The sequence below is a fragment of the Leptodactylus fuscus genome, chromosome 8, assembly GCF_031893055.1.
Source record: "Leptodactylus fuscus isolate aLepFus1 chromosome 8, aLepFus1.hap2, whole genome shotgun sequence".
NCBI lineage: Eukaryota > Metazoa > Chordata > Amphibia > Anura > Leptodactylidae > Leptodactylus > Leptodactylus fuscus.
This window is the reverse complement of record NC_134272.1, coordinates 64,884,433-64,898,511: the sequence shown is the minus strand read 5'-3', so window position 1 is coordinate 64,898,511 and position 14,079 is coordinate 64,884,433. Positions and strand designations below refer to the sequence as shown.

Genomic DNA, 14,079 nt, shown 5'->3' with positions numbered 1-14,079 from the left:
ATAAAGATACAATGAGCTATTTGTTGCATGCTTTCTGTGTATTTTTTTTGTCGCCCTGTAAACATTTTATTTTCCCCCCTTTTAGCTACTTTATATCAGTAAATTCCAGGGCCTGTTCTCAGACACCAGGCTGCGGCTATCACCTCAGACCTCTCGTCTGGTAACTTGACCCTGATGCTTCAGAATCCTGAGGCAGATTGTATCTGCTCTGCAGGAGTTAATAAGGATCACAGACTTCCCCCTCCGGCTCCTCCCCCGGGGCGGGGTCATGTCTAGCCACTCCCACTCCTCCTCTCCAAAGCAGCTGGGACGATTCCCTGAGCTGGAGCACAGCAAGTAGAGGAGAGGATGGGGCTGCGGTGAGCAGGGATTAGGAGGATCCCCGTTATAACTGAGGTGAGGGGCCGCACAGCTCTCGGTGCAGTCGTTGTGACATTGTGTCAGTGTGTGGTAACGTCAGAGTGTGATGTGTTACTTTGTAGCTGTATAGTGTAGTAGTGTGTGCATGCCCCACTGAGCAGCATGTATGTGTGTGTAGTGCACTAGTGTGTGTTGTTCTTGTAGTTGCATTGCACAGTTCATTGCAAGCTCCTGCTATTATAATTGCCCCTCTCTGGGGTATTATCTTGCTAGATGGTTCTATAGAGAATTGTCTGTGTCTGGTGTTCTGTAGCAGAGCTCAGTTTGTCCTTATGTTAGTCTTTCTGTTTGACACGTGGGTCTAGTACATTCTCCTCTCTCCATGACAAACTCCTCTCTGCTATATTTGTACCTAAAGTAGAGACTACACAATGTCTGTAGATGTTTCTGGAGGCTCCCACCACTGTGATCATGGGGGCAGACATTTTTTTGGACTTCCTGTCACTAATTCCATTGAAGAACATAAATCAGCCTTTCCCCAGGCTAGTGTAACTGATAACAGGGAACAATAGAGTGCATTGAGCAGAAGAACAAATGATAACGTCTTGACCTGGGGTTTTTCGTATCCCTTTAAGGCTTGTAAAGATTTGGCACCTTTAGAAGTTGTATGAGGGACGTATCCGGCTCGCTCATGCCAGAGGAATGTAATTGTGATACCTCCCATATGGAGATACCTTGGGGGCAGAAAGTGTTTGGTTCTTATGTGGGTATTTGGGATGTCCACAGAACAGTGTTCAGGAACTTTTTGATAATCGTGCTGGGTTATGACATCAGCTAACCTACTCCTCAAGGGTTAATGTAGTATACACAGAATGTCCGCCGGCTGCTCATAGTCACTTCCATAAAGGAAATGCATGTATCCAACTGGCTCCTGATTTATGCACCAACTCACTTGTATCCAATCATCTGACTCTCCGCCATACTAATGACCCTCAGCTAGCCGCTAAAATTAGCCCCTCTCAGTAAATGTTTACCCTTCCCGCATTCTCCTTACATTAAATGCCTTCTGCCGCTGTAGGAGCCAGTGTTTGCATTCATGCCACTCTCCCGCAGGCTCAGGATTATTCTGGTTGTAGTTGGATTAGCAGTGTTATTTACAAGGTACTATATATGCATATACTGTATGTACGGTTAACAGCTGCATTGTGTCGACTGGCCTTGTACATCTTCCCAAACTGCAAGAGTGTGTCCGGTTACTTGGCCCATAGGACTTGGCGTCCAATTCATTTTCTCGTTCCAAAGTGTTATAGCCAGTAAAAAGTAATTTTTGCCGATTGATTTGTGGACCAGATACTTGTTAATGGCTGATGGCTATTAGTCCTGACCTCCTGGGTGTGTGTGGTCTTAATGGGATGATGAGTAAGCCTACCATACACATGGGAACAGGACCAATCAACTATCGCTAAATTCATATTAGCGTCGGTTCTCTGCCGTTTTGGTCTGTCGAAGGACCAGAAAAACATATAGGTGGACAGCTAAATAATGGTTACATCTAGAGCCCAGCAAACCCCATATTGGGGTCTATCGGGTGTCTGATGTTTTAAAATTGCTGCGCGTGCAGGACTTTTTCATCTCGTGATTTCCGACAGATATTGCAATGGAGACTCCATCACAAATATAAATTTAGCCTCCTCTGTTTTGAGGCTCCAGAAAATATGCCACAATACAGAGAACGAAATGTGGCCATGTTGAATTTCAACACTTGATTCTTCCCAGAGGGGATAAGCCACAAGAAACTTCTTACATCCATCTACCCATTTAGGACGTGTACCAAGGTATGGCGGGGCACAAGGAATAGCTGTCGGCCAGATGAGTGTGCATGGGCATCTTTTTACCACTGCCAACCGCCTTTGGTGGTGGCTCATCTCCTTTAAGAACAAAGGATTGGGCTGGATATTCCAAATAAACTTTGGCCACCACTATATACACAATAGTTGGTCAGTTGATACGATCAACATTAGTCAGTGTGTGTTAAACACTGTTGAATGGCGCTGCTGAAGGCTAGGGGCCTCTGTAGACACAACACTTGCATACTAATGGTCCATGTTTTTGTATTTGCAAAATTGTCATAAACATGTGAATAAGACCTAAGGCCCCATGCACGTGGGAGAGGCCGGACTAAGCAATCGGGTAGCTACTGGCCTGAACTAAGCTAGGAGGTGGCACTAGTGATGCTATGTTACTGGGAGGCCCTGCAGGCGCACCTTGACTGTTCTTGACTGTGTTCTGTGTATAACTTGGATAGTAGAGCTACAAGGCCGCAAAGACTTCCAGCATCATAAATCACTTTAATGCAAGGAGTGCATTTGGTTTTTCCATCCCGGATTCCGACGTCTGTAAGATGTCCAGTTGTGTAACAACTTTATATCACCAAGTATATCTATATAGTGCCAAAACTGTATCTGCTTCTGATTTGTCAGATGTAGGCTGAGGCCACATTTTGCAGAAACGCAATGAAAAAAAAAAAAAGCTGCGTTTTGCATCCCCACATTGCGGTAAATCGGGTTTTTGATAAGCACAGATTATTTATTTTACCTGTAATATGGTGCGCTTTCTAATGAATTGATATAGGGGAAGCAAAAATGCAGCGGACAGTTGCTGACGTTGTTGTTTTCTCTGCATCGTTTACTGCGGCAATTTGCTATGTGTGAACTTGGCTTAAGGATGCCTGATAATTTCAGTCTCGTCTTGCCCCAAACTGTATTCTCTTTGCTTCCTTTGCCCTCAGTAGACATGTAGCCATAATACAGTCGTGTAGGAGCGTTAAGTCTCTCATGTTGTGGGGAGGGTTTGTGGTATTTTTCCCACTTTAATAGACCATAAAAGTTGTCTATCCAGGTTATAAAATCCCCAGCGATGTATTTACTGTTCCAGTAAAATTAATTGCCTCCTTTTACGCTGCTAATTTCCCAAACCTGCGGGACATGACAAACAACATGGAGGCTTCTGGCCATGTAAAACTGGATTCCACACCTGCCTATTACTCGCTCATCAGAGCAGGTTCCTTCATGAAGACATTACTATGGTAGTACGATGGCTACGATGCTGGGAAACCCTGCGGATACTGAGTCCTGGTGTAGTAAGGTGCATATATGGTAGGTAGCTGCAGCTTTTTACCTCACGTCTTCTCATGGCGGCCCTGTGTTTGCGTCAATGAGGCTCACAAAGCTTGAAAGGGGAGACAACAAGCGGATGTCAGGACAGCAGCTGAAGTATCCATGGTAATAGTGTAAGGCCCAGGCTCCTGTTAGTCAAGTGAAGGGCTCTCTGGAGGCTTTTATTAGGGTAAATGTACATTCATTGTCCCAGCTGCTCCGAGACTGTACAATATGTGACTGTGTAGATGTACACGGGTTAACCCTTTCATTTGCAGCCAAGCCCGTCGGTGTAGTTTTACCTGAGTTTGGAGCGGTTAATGTTGTGGTTTATTTATCTCATGGTGACAGCGGCGCGCTGCCAGTATTGTGCTTTGTTGTACTACGTCTAGTCTCCTCCTCTGTACTAGTCCTGTCTTCGTAAATAAACCTCATTTGCCACGTCTCCAGCCATGACATGTTAGCTTATGCTCCCACAGGTGCTTCACTGTTAGGAACACAGATACCAAACGGGAAACTATCATTTTCCATTATAGGGATTATGAATAATGGTGTTATAGCGTAGTCTGTCACATTATCTGTAGGCTACAGTTCACACTATAGTAGCGCTACCTGTTCTGTACACTAAATTTGTAATATGAATATTATATATTGCTTGTCTACCTACTATTGAGCTCTGGGCAGGTACAGGGGCTTGTCTTTTTTTGGTCAGTAAATCCTCTCCTAGACAAGTGTGGAGTAGTTTAATTACCTCAACATATTGGGAATATCCCTCCGCAGCCTTGCTTTGTGATCTCCGGTATAACCAGTCTTTCCTTGTGTCTGAGACTTCTCTAAACCGGAAAGTTAGGCATCCCAAAATCCTGGCGCTCAGAACAATCCCCATCATTAGTCATGACCTTGGTGGAAGCTAAGAAGACGAGTGAACTGGAGATGGGTAATACCAGCAACAACGGCTCGGCGGTTTCTTTAGGGTTCCCTTGCACTTTTATTTTGGGCACCATGAGTGACTACAGGCCAGACACCGCACCCCAGGGACTGGAGGCTCAAGAAATCTGTAGCAGTGTAGACCACATTACACTGATATAGGAAAAATTGAACATGACCTACAACAGTGATGGTGAACCTTTTAGAGACTGAGAGCCCAAACTACAACCCAAGACCCACTAATTTATCACAAAGTGGCAACACGGCAATTTAAAAGCGTAATAATGTGCGGATCCACAATTTCACACAATTACAGACCTGCAAAATATGGTCATACGACCAGAGCTTTCTGCTCCACTGTGACCCCCCCCCCCCCCCCAAACAGTTCAATCTGCTCCACAGTGGCCCCCACACAGTACTATTTGCTCCATGGATGGGTGCCCAAAGAGAGGGCTCTGAGTGCCACCTCTGGCACCCGTATCATAGGTTCACCATCATTGACCTACCATGTGACGGACTGTCAAAATAACGCTCTTGTGAGTATCAATGCTGTTGTGTGATTTCCTTTAAACAACGGATGGCACATGGCTGTTTAGTGTTGTATGACTATAGGATGTGTCTCAATAGACTACACGCTATAGTGTAAATGTCCTGGTAGTCTGCTCACTATACGATCACCAAAATTAATTATACGAGTGTCTGTAACCCTGTAGGCCCTGAAGATATCCTACTATAGGTAGAGCCCACACTACATTGTATATTTTTTCTCATACTCTGTAGTTGTCTTTCCACCATAAACTCGTGTGTGAATCACTTAAGGTTCATGCAAGTTGACCCGGCCAAAATTACTTTAAAATAGTCTTTACATTTTTTTTTTTTTTTTTTCCTCTTTGCTTACATTGCTAAAGAACCAGTTTTCCTGTAGCATTTCCATGCCTTGTGTGCATCTGCCATCCTGCCAGTCTTTCTCTGGATGACAGCCTTTCACGCCAGATCAAGCAGCTGGTAAGGACATATGTTTGCAGTCATAATTATAGATGGCTGCCTTTAATCAAAACCCTTTAATCTCCATACAACGCTGGATATACAGTCATTTACAGTAATGATATTGCCATGATTCAGATCTAATGTCTTTTATCACATCACCATCAGCCAGTTTATATGGAATGTGCTGTACTTTGTCTACTTCTTGCTGATTTCTGTTTTTCTTGAGTTATTGGATGTTCAGTATTTTATTTTTATTCATTTATTTTTTTGTGTTCTGGTTGTCAGATGTCTCTGACATCCATTTTTCATTGGAACCTGTTTGCATAGCAATAAGAAGAAAGTGTATTTCATGTTTGCATGCGTTGATCCCACTTATTAAGCAAATCCTTAACCACAATTCATCCTTTGAGGGTTTACTATGTTGTTGTCTACGTGCAGGCGACAAACATGAGTTTCAGAGACAAATACCCATTCAATTGTCTATCAATAAATCTTTCTTTTCAGATTTATGGTAGTTATGAGTATACCCCGACATTCCCACTTCCGGACGACTAAACAGTTTGTCTGCCACATTGCTCTGTTTATGTAGGCCACAACTAACTTATTGTTTTCTGAACGATCTGGGCGGTCGCAGTCAATCCCATATCATGAAGGCCATCTATAGAGATGGTATTCACCGGGAAAAATCATGGCCAGGCCATGACCTTGATTTGAGGCCTTTTGAGCAAAGACACGGTCATGGTGTCGTCCTTGCCTTCAAACATTGAGGGATAACATCAATTAGAATGAAAGGGAAAAAGTTTAGGATCCGGAAAGATCTTTGAAGCAAGAGAAGTGTTCAGCGACACAAGTACTTATGATGTTCCAATTGTTGGCATCAATAGATGGGGGTCCGATTGCCCCCCCCCCCCCCCCCCCCGAGTGGAAACCTAACCTGCATTAAAAAAAAACAAAACCATGGTAACCTTAGGAAACCTGTGGACCCCATAGACTATAACTGGGTCCATGTGGCTTCCGCTCTGTTTCTACATGGAAAATGCAGAGAGGGGAATGGAATCCCCACAGATGTGAATCGGGCCTTCAACTACAGCCAAAAGATGCGCCATATTTTTAATCCAGCATTAGCCACTGTGAAAAACCTGGCATATTTTTAGACTGTGCCTCTTGCTTTTAGTAAACCTGGGCCAGTGTTTGGCATCTGTGTGGCACTTATCTGTAATAAATTATGCCAATTTGATTTTTATTCCCATGGGGCAGAAATGTCTCAGATTTTCTGCATCAAAAAACAAAATGTACCTAAAATTTTCTTGTGAATTCGCCACAAATTTCATCCTTTGGATTGCTGATATTGTACATTGCTTTTGTTTTTTCTGCACGCAAATTCTATAGCGCTTCTGTCCAGTGGAAAGATGTCTTTGGGTATACTCGGCCTCTTTATTATGTTGGACCCACCACTTTATTACGTGTACGTCCCTTTCTGGGTGTGTTGGTAGTGCTGTTTTTGGGGGAATGATTGTGTCATTTTGTCCAGGCAGTGTGGGATCCTGAGAGGGTGCGGGTCCTCTGCTTTCTCTTTTGATGCGAGGATTAAGGCTGATTTCCCTGCCCTCTCAGATCCTCCATCCTCTTGCTGCTTCTGAAATAAGTTAACCATTTCTTATCTGGCAGTGTTTTACATTTCTGGCTAGTTCCCAGCCACAGGATGAGCCGTTTCAGTTCCTCAGTACTCCTGTTGCTTACATAGAGAGATTTTTGGCTTTATCCATTAATCGTTGATGTAAACACGTATTGTGCCAGGCATTTTTGATTCAGACCAGCCCTTTGCTAACTGCAACTGAAAGCACTGAATGTATAACTGAAACTTATCTGTCATCTGGAAGTATTTATTGCAGGCGATGTTCACATTCATATGATGCATCGAAAGCTGTCCTAGGAATTCTGTCCGTTAGTTTCCTTTTTTTTTTTTTCCTCCACTGCACTTTTTTGTGGGGTTTTCCTTGCTGACAATCTCTTCCTGATGTCTTGTATCCACTTTACTGGGGTTGAGGTGCCATGTCAGGCACAGCCACTACCAAGCGTATAGAACAGTGCCTAGGAAACAAAGTGGACATGTCGTGCTAAGGCCCCTCTAGTCACCTCCACCCAATTTAATATTGTTGACCCCTTAGCAGAGTATTACCGATATCCCATTTAATTACTCTTCCTAGTCTTTGGTGAACGAATGGGGTCTTATTTTTCTCAACTCAGTGCCTTATATAGCATATGTGTGACCTCCAGAGTGGAGGACTCCCCACGAAGATTTACAATCCTTGTGATAAATTGGAAATATCTCCCACATGGTTGTGACCTTTGCATTTCTGTAAGTGAGGATTAAATTGGAGGGTATGGTATCTTCAAGGAGCTTTTTCATATATTCCAGAGTTCTGTAGGCTATTTGTGAAAGCTGTCCATACATCTTCAGTGTCTGAGCGGAGCATGGAGGTGGTTTTAATGGAAAGAGTCGGGTAAGCTGCTGCCGGATACCAGTAGGGTAAACTAAAAGATTGGGCATGTTGGATTTCAACGTCACTCTGTCTGGTGAGTTGAGTCTCCCATAACTTTTAGATAGTTGGTCAGTCCACTAAAACCATCCTCACCCCTGGTTCACACTAGCGTATGTATTCCGTCCGGTTAATAGTCTGCATGGAGATCCCCCGGACGGAATACAATAGCAATTGCAAGCGCCGTGCTGTCAAAGTGCACGGACCCTATAGACTATAACGCTAGGTTCACACCTGCGTTCAGCTGTCCGTTCTGTGGTTTCCGTCTTCTGCATGCAAGAAGATGGAAACCACAGACCGGGTCCGGCCGTGAGCGCTGGTGAGCGTTTTATGCTCTCCGCCGCGAAACCGTTTTTTAAAATCCGGACACAGAGTACTGCATGTCCGTCTCTGTGTCCGGACTATAAAACCTGGTTTCGCGGCGGAGAGCATAAAACGCTCACCGCCGCTCACGGCCGGACATCTTTCTCACCCATTCAAATGAATGGGTGAGAGACTCCTGCAGGTTTCCGTCTCCTGCCTCTGTTTTATGCAGGAAACGGAAACCTGAAGTACGGAGTGCCGGGCGCAGATGTGAACGAGCCCTAATGTGGTCTATGTGCTTACCGCGCACTGCCTGCACAAATGATTGATGGCGGCCGTTCTAACTTCCAGCTATCCCAAAAACTGTGGTCACTGATTTAATGTTTGAAAAGGTAGTGAATATGCCGATCCATCACTCCATTCTCTTCTATGGGACTGACATTACAGACTTGTTGCCAGTTTGGAAAAAACCTATGAAATTGGCAGCCACTCGCCATGCACGCTTAGTTGTGTGCATGAAACCTACAGCTACATTGTAATCCCATTTAATATCCGCAATTATGGCTCTTTAACTGCATGCAATATGTTGAAAAACACTGGTTGTGTGCAAGTAAGGGAGTCTTCACACGGAGTAAACGTTCGCTCATTTTGGCAAAATACACATGTAAAAAATACACGTCTAAAATAAAGACTCCCATTGATTTCAATGACATTTTACATGTGTATTATGTCAATGGGAGGTAAGTAACATTGTTTATTATGTTCTCTCACTTTCCCTGGGGCTCCAATTATTATACTTGGGGAAGGAGGGGGGGGGCTGAAAAGACCCCCAAATACAATAATAGCGGTAGTGGGATGGCGGCCTGGCCCGGGCCTATTCACTACCGCCCGACGTGGCGTATAGTACAAGGGGAAGCGGGGGCGGCAGTGAACAGGTCCGGGGAGGTTGGTAAATAGGCCGCTACCTGCTGGGAATACTCCAGCAGGTAGCGGCCTATTATAAAACAAAGTTCTCATACTTACCGACCTCGCTGCCGCATCCTCTTCTTCTGGCAGATGTCTGCGTATCAGTGTAGGCGGCGTGATGACGCCGCCTACGCTGAAACGTAGATGTCTGAACCATCGCAAGGAGAGCGGCAGCTCTCCTGCGCTGGTTCAAACCAAAAAAAAAAAGTCACGCGATCAACCGGTAGATCGCGATCGACGTATTGGGCACCACTGGTGTATTGTATATGGAGGGCATTTTACCTTCACAACAAAGTAAAGCTAAGGCCCCACGTTGCAGAAATGCAGCTTTTTCTTGTTGCATATTTTGTTGCTTTTTTTTTTTTTTTTTTAATGACTACAAAAGGAATGGGAAATGTATAGGAAGCTCTTATACCTTACCTTACCTTTTGCTCAGTCCACTCCTGGCTTTGGCTCACAAACCACAACAAAATCTGCAACAAAAAAAGTTGCGTTTCCGCACTGTGGGGCTTTAGCCTAAGGCCCCAGGTTGCAGAAACGCAGCTTTTTTTTGTTGCAGATTCACTGCATTTATTTTTTTATTTAGGCAGGCCAAATCTCCCCCCACCTTCCTTCCCACTGGTTTCTACCTGCATTTTGCGGTCTGAGGCTACACATGACTATAATGGTTTTTACTGTCCACAAAAACGAGTATTCCAAAAAAAACCACATTGCACTCATAGGTCATCTGTAATCGTGGACCAAAAATACTTATATGATCCCATAGTTGCACACAGTTCGTAGAGAACTATATTGTGGGTGTAGGGCAGTGATGGCGAACCTTTTAGAGACCGAGTGCCCAAACTGCAAGCCAAAACCCACAAAATTTTCGCGGAGTGCCAACACGACAATATAGACTTAATACTATGCGGATCCACAATTGCGGACAGTTACTGACCAAAAATTACAGTCATGTGGGGCTTTACAGAGCTTTCAATAATACAAACAACGTTGTACTGAAATGTAAAGGTCCCCCCCACAGGATTATATGCTCCACAGTGGCATCCACACACAGTATTGTGTGCTTATAAATAGGCCCCCCCCCAGTATTATATGCTCTTTAGTACACCCCCCCAGTATTATACACTCCCCCCCAGTATTATACACTCCCCCCCAAGTATTATACACTCCCCCCCCAGTATTATACACTCCCCCCCAGTATTATACACTCCCCCCCCCCCCCAGTATTATACACCCCACCAAGTATTATAAGCGCTCCCCCAACATCATATACACAGTGAGCCACTCTCATACTCACCCCTGAAGAGCCGCCGGCATCCACCTTCTTGTCACTGGCGGCGCTGATGACGTCATCGCGCCCGCGTCGGGGCAGAGGTCAAACTCTGCAGCCAGTGTAGGCCGCGGTCGCGCGATCCGCGGCCTACCCTGACAGCTTTCAGCTGTATGTGCATTTGCACATACAACTGAAGGCAGTGATCGCTCATCAACGGGGAATCCTGTACCGAATTCCCTGTTGGTGAGCGATCCGGGCGACCGCACGCGTGCCAGCATGGAGGGCTCTGTGTGCCCTCTCTGGCACGCGTGCCATAGGTTCGCCATCACTGGTGTAGGGCCTAAAAGTACTCAATCACATGACTCCTACTAACCTGTGTGGGTACTGAGGCTATTCTTATATTCTACCTAATGTATGGAGAGCTGAGCCGTGATAATGAGCTGTCTGAGGTCGCTGAGCAGAAATGGTACGGGTGTATTTAGCAGCAGATATCAGACCCTTACTGTAAACATAAGGAGCTTAAGAATGTTCTTGTTTGCTCTTTGCAAGTATTTTATAGATTATATTATAATTCATATAATGAACCTCAGAAATTTGCCTTATTTGTTGATATTGTTAGTGCATCCATATCCTGTACACTCTGCCCATCAAGTGCCTTGTTCCGACATCTGCTACTCCTTATTATAGGATCAGGGTGACGCTTGTCACCTGCTTAGGATTTGCTGACGTCCAGGTGCTCCCGTTAACTCTTGCTCATCCTACAGAGCGAGTCAGGTTTTCCTTTCATTACATTGGTTATACCCTGAGGGAATTGTCCTTAACCCTGTGTATGGTATGAAGCTTTCAGTGATCACTGTTTGGTCTGTTGAGTTTCTTATCTTCACCTCTTCTGACCCACAGAAAAGAGGCTTTCAAGGTTGGTAGCTGTGGGGGAGGGGGTAAAATGAGTTTTTGCCTTTATATGGTTACGGTACTCCTTTCTTCAGTTCCAGGAACGTCCAGGTGTAAGAATACGTGGAATAATTGAAATAATTCGTCACCATGGCCTGCATTATTACCTTAACTGGAAATTTCTAGAACCGAGCATTTTGTCCCAGTTGTCCCCGGTTTAGATATTAATGTGCAAAGCCGGCCTGTGCACGCTTTCTGTGACTTTTAGGCTGAGGCCCATCTTCGAAGAATATGGAAGAAAAGTGTTTTTTGCTGTTGCAGAAATGCAGTGGAAATTGATGCTGTGTTTTACGATCCTAGTAAAGTAAATGAGATTTGCTTAACCTCATCCACACAGCTGGAAAACCTGGCTCTTTCTGAAAACTGCACCTTTGGAAAGTAAGTAGTAGGTTAATTTTACCTGCAGAATTGCTGCATTTTCCCCATAGACTTGGGGATGAGATGCAAAAATGGAAAAACACAGGTGATCTTACTGTGGGATTTTTTTTTTTTTTTTTCGTTCTGTGTTGGTGTGTTTTTTCATTTGATGGAAAAGACCATGGTGAAAATGCATTGCAATTTTTTTCTGTAGCGCTTTTCACAGTTTTCCTCTGTGAGATTTCTATCCCAATACAGAAAATGCAAGCGCTTCCATAGGTATAATTGACATGCCATGATTTGCAAAACATGCTACTCAGTCCACTCCTGTATTTGCTTCAAAATAACGCAGCAAAATCTGCAACAAAAAAAAAATGTAGCATTTCTGCAATGTGGGGCCTCAGCCATAGATAACTGTGTGTTTTGGGTGTGTGGTTGGTGTTTTTTTTTTTTTTTTTTAATATCATTATTATAGAGCATCCTATATATTTGGTATTCATTATGTAACCATTCTTGACTTTGGCTCCAAAAAACCGCAACAAAATCTACAGCAAGAAAAGCTTGGCCTAAAAAAAGTCTTTCCTTCTCATTAGATGTAATGATAAACCTTTGAACCTTTTCATATGAAACAAATTTCAGTTTTGCTTAGGCCCGGTTTTACATCTGCACATGGGGTTCCATTTGGGGAGTGTGTGTGTGTGTGTGTGTCCCCCCCCAAACGGAAACCTACCTAATCCGCATTTTAAAAAAGCGGTTACCTTAGGAAACCCGCTTACCTCGTAAAGTATAATGGAGTCTGTGGTTTCCGCACAAAAAAGTGGCCCGAACGCAGATGTGAACTGGGCCTTAATTTTTAAAAAAATATATTTGTTATAATAAGGGAAGAAAAACCACAGAGAAAAATGCAATGAGAAACGCTGCAGACTTTTCCAGGTTTTTTTTTTTTTTTTTTTTTTCCCTGCGGTTTGCTATGTGGGGTGTCAGCCTAGTACAGATTTCAGTATTTCTGGCAAAACTACCAATTGGGCTAAAAAGAAAAAACCTGCCAGTGAAGAGGTCAGTGATAAACACTGATCTGATGATCTCGGAGAGAATGTAAGAACTGATACTCTTCTGCACGTGGCTATTTCTTATAGTGGCCCCTAATGGGCTGCAACCTGGGACTTTACCTACTATGTGTTACTAGAACACCAATTTGTAACTGCTTTTACTAATGCAAATGCAGATCTGCATTGTTAGTAAGCAGATGTTCTGACGCTGATGGAGACTACTGTCAACTGTTCTTGACGCTTAGGAGAAACCTTTCAGGTTGGGTGTGTCATATTGTCTCAGTAATCCCTCCAGTGATACTTGTGGGGGTTAGATGGGTTTAATATTTAATCCTATCACTAGTGTTGGTTACCAGGTTCCTCAGTAAAATGTGATTTGTACAATAGACTGGCCCGCAGCTATCTTTTAAGGTGAAATCTGATGTCCTGTCAGCTGTTTCCCACAATTGGAAAGCTGAGTTTCCCTGGAGACCCCCTGGAGGGGAGGAGAATTTAGATACTGCACACCCACCCAGCCTGAGCAGACTATTGAGTATTTATAGCATTGAGCCATTGTGCGAATATAAACCGGAAGGGAGCTAATCCGAGGGGGGGGGTAAGACACGCCAAGTAAGGAGTCTAGCCGGGGGGAGACTTGAGTGATATGTTGTATGCGTTATAAAAGGAATGGGAATACAAAGGTAAAGGCTCTAGGGAAGAAGATCCGTGTGACGGGGCATACATTGGGATTCTGTTGTAGTCTATGGAGCCCCATTCAGACCGGTATTAGATTACTTGTAAATTGTCAAGTTGTCAACTGGTGGCGAAGAAAAATGTTACCAATTCCAATGTCATGTATTTACATCATGTAATGAAGCTTTAGATATGTTTTAAGAAAGTGATAATGTAAGGACTAAATCTAGCTATACACATCGGATGTATATCAGCAGGACTGGCCAACCTTCTAATGTGTATGGGGACCTCCTGAGCATCCCCAAAGGCAGATGTTAGGGGTGATGAAGTGGTCGCTGCACTATCTGGTGGAGGCTTATCAGCAGCTTTCTCCTCTCTTCAGGTCAGGCCAAGCATGCATGTATATCATAGTGTTGGACAAGATAGCTACCAGCCAAACAAGCATTTGGTTGACCGCTCTATAAAGTATATTGTATGTCCTACATAAGGCTGTCTAAGGAATTTATTTTTGTTTCTATTCTGTCATCAGAGCAAGAAAA

At 44.0% G+C, this 14,079-nt stretch overlaps 1 protein-coding gene across 3 annotated transcripts in view; it reads left to right on the top strand.

Moving 5' to 3' along the window:
* The first annotated feature begins 306 nt into the window (after window positions 1-306).
* Window positions 307-14,079, top strand: part of SH3BP4 (SH3 domain binding protein 4) — a 111,252-nt gene continuing 97,479 nt past the window's right edge. For all 3 annotated transcript variants that reach the window (XR_012717329.1, XM_075283921.1, XM_075283923.1), the window contains exon 1: window positions 307-396. The gene's annotated coding sequence lies outside the window, so the exon portion shown is untranslated. The remainder of the gene's footprint in view (window positions 397-14,079) is intronic.